At 45.0% G+C, this 2,854-nt stretch overlaps 1 pseudogene; it reads left to right on the forward strand.

Annotated features, from left to right (window-relative positions):
* The first annotated feature begins 765 nt into the window (after positions 1 to 765).
* On the forward strand, positions 766 to 1,698 carry LOC139002165 (large ribosomal subunit protein uL10 pseudogene; annotated as a pseudogene).
* The last annotated feature ends 1,156 nt before the right edge of the window (positions 1,699 to 2,854 follow it).

Genomic DNA, 2,854 nt, shown 5'->3' on the forward strand with positions numbered 1-2,854 from the left:
CAACACATCTTTTTTTAAAAAGCTGGAACAAATGAGCTTAATGCCATATCAAATTGTTGGCAAAGCCATACAGATCATTATTTCAAGTGAAGAGATGTATTTCAAGAGAACTTTGAAACACACAGTATTTGGGGCTGCACCTCCCTAATTCCCTAGTGGGAATTGCTCTAAAAACAAAATAACCACAAAGGTACCTAAACCACATTCATTTATCTTATTCTTGATATTAATATTGATTTTGTTATTTTGAAACTAAGAGAGAGAGAGAGAGAGAGAGAGAGAGAGAGCATCTATCTATATAATAGAGCAATATGCTAATTAACCAGGACTTCCTAACAGTCACACCTGCATGGTGAGTGTGAAGTCTACCACCTGCTCCAGAGAAGTGGGGGCAGTAAAGAATGGAGGCAGGGGAGAGGAAAAAATGTGGAGTGTCACGATGAAGATGAAGAGGTGCTTGAGAACGAGGCTTGGAAGCCTGTCAGAGAGGTTTGTTCTGTTTACCCCATGACTTCCCCTTAGGAAGGGCAGAGAGCATGACTTTGAGGGCTCTCTGTGCCCTGAGTCAAGTTCCACAGCCAACTGGAATTGGCCTCAGTTTCCCGGTCTGTAAAATGGATTCAGTGTGTCCCAGTGCCTTCGCTGACCTTTGAGGGCCAATTGAGATACTATATAAAGAAAATGAGGGTTTCCTCTTGCTGGGTGTCCTCATGGGAGTGACATCATCTTTAAACCCTGTGTGGCAATCCCTAATGCACCGCCATGATGCCCAGTGAAGACAGGGTGACCTGGAAGTCCAACTACTTCCTTAAGATCATCCAACTTCTGGATAATTATCCAAAATGCTTCATTGTGGGAGCAGACAATGTGGGCTCCAAGCAGATGCATCAGATCCGCATGTCCCTCCACGGGAAGACTGTGGTGCTGATGGGCAAGAACACCATGATGTGCAAGGCCATCCAAGGTCATCTGGAAAACAACGCAGCTCTGGAGAAACTGCTGCCTCATATCCGGGAGAATGTGGGCTTTGTGTTCACCAAGGAGGACCTCACTGAGATCAGGGACATGCTGCTGGCCAATAGGTGCCAGCTGCTGCCCCTGCTGGTGCCATTGCCACGTGTGAAGTCACTGTTCCAGCCCAGAACACTGGTCTGGGGCCAGAGAAGACCTCCTTCTTCCAGGCTTTAGGCATCACCACTAAAATCTCCAGGGGCACCACTGAAATCCTGAGTGATGTACAGCTGATTAAGACTGGAGACAAAGTTGGAGCCAGCAAAGCCACACTGCTGAACATGCTGAACATCTCCCCCTTCTCCTTTGGGCTGATCATCCAGCAGGTGTTTGACAGTGGCAGCATCTGCAACCTGGAAGTGCTTGACATCACAGAGGAAACTCTACATTCCCGCTTCCTAGAGGTTGTCCGAAATGTTGCCAGCATATGCCTTCAGATTGGTTACCCAACTGTTGTGTCAGTACCCCATTCTATCATCAATGGGTACAGTGAAGACTGATTACACCTTCCCACTTGCTGAAAAGGTCAAGGCCTTCTTGGCTGATCCATCTGCTTTTGTGGCTGCTGCCCCTGTGGCCGCCGCCACCACTGCTGCTCCTGCTGCTGCTGCAGCCCCAGCCAAGGGTGAAGCGAAGTAAGAGTCAGAGGAGTTGCATAAGGATATGGGATTTGGTTTCTTTGATTAATTACCAAAAAGCAACCAGCTCAGCCAGCTGTATTTGAGAAACAAGAAAATAAAGGCTTACTTCTCTTAAAAAGAAAAGAAAATGAGGGAAGAAGTGAGAAAGAAAAGGAAGGGTGAGCAACACAAAAGGAAGATTGCAAGGAACCTGTAAACCTATTGTCACTTAAAAAAGGGAATACAGTCAATAGTGTTGTAATGATGGTATGATGACAGGTGGGTACTGGAAATATCAGGGAACACTTTGTAAAGTATATGATTATCTAACCACTATTCTGTAACTAATATAAAACCTGAAACTAATACAAAATAATATTGAATGTAAAGAAATGAAAATAGGAGTGAAATTTTTATAAATTTCAAAGTTTAAATAAAGGCTGTAAAGAAAGAAAGGGGGAGGATACAAATAATGTTTTTCATTTTACCACTTTATTGTATTTTCAGTACATGAAAAAGACAGTTGTCTTTATATGGTGCTTTATACTTTTCTAAGTCATTATCTCATTTGATGTTCAGGGCAACTTAAAGACAAGATAATTATTCCCTCCACTAAGCAAAGAAAGGAAATCTTGGTGTCTGGCCCTAATGATTCAATCGTCACACCCTTATTGTAAAGCAGGGTTAGTGAAATTTTCTGTGAAAGGTCATATCTATACTAATAAAAGCCTTGGGGGCAATCAGGCTGGCAGGGGAGGGCAGTTGGGGGCTACCAGGCTGGCAGGGGAGCAGATAGGCATCAATCAGGCTGGCAGGGGAGCAGTTAGGGGGCAATCAAGCTGGTAGGCAGAAGTGGTTAGGGGCAAACAGGCAGGCAGGTAGGCAGGCAGGCAGGCGAGCGGTTAGGAGCCAGCAGTTCCGGATTGTGAGAGGGATGTCCGCACCAGTTCAGGGATCAGGCCTAAACAGGCAGTTGGACATCCCCCAAGGAGGTCCCAGATTAGAGAGGGTGCAGGCAGGGCTGAGGGAACACCCCCCCCCATGCACTAATTTCTTGCACTGGACCACTAATATTTTATAAGATTTGAAGATCTTTTGTTGGTGAGACACTAAACAAAGACACTTGGATAGATGAAAGGCAGAACTCTTTGTTATTTACAGCTCAGAACAAGAAAAGGCTCACACACAAGTCACATAAGAGGTTGTACTAGGAACAAGATAAC

Source organism: Myotis yumanensis, unplaced genomic scaffold (genome assembly GCF_028538775.1).
Source record: "Myotis yumanensis isolate MYYU_CA2020_CCGP unplaced genomic scaffold, mMyoYum1.0.hap1 SCAF_2, whole genome shotgun sequence".
NCBI lineage: Eukaryota > Metazoa > Chordata > Mammalia > Chiroptera > Vespertilionidae > Myotis > Myotis yumanensis.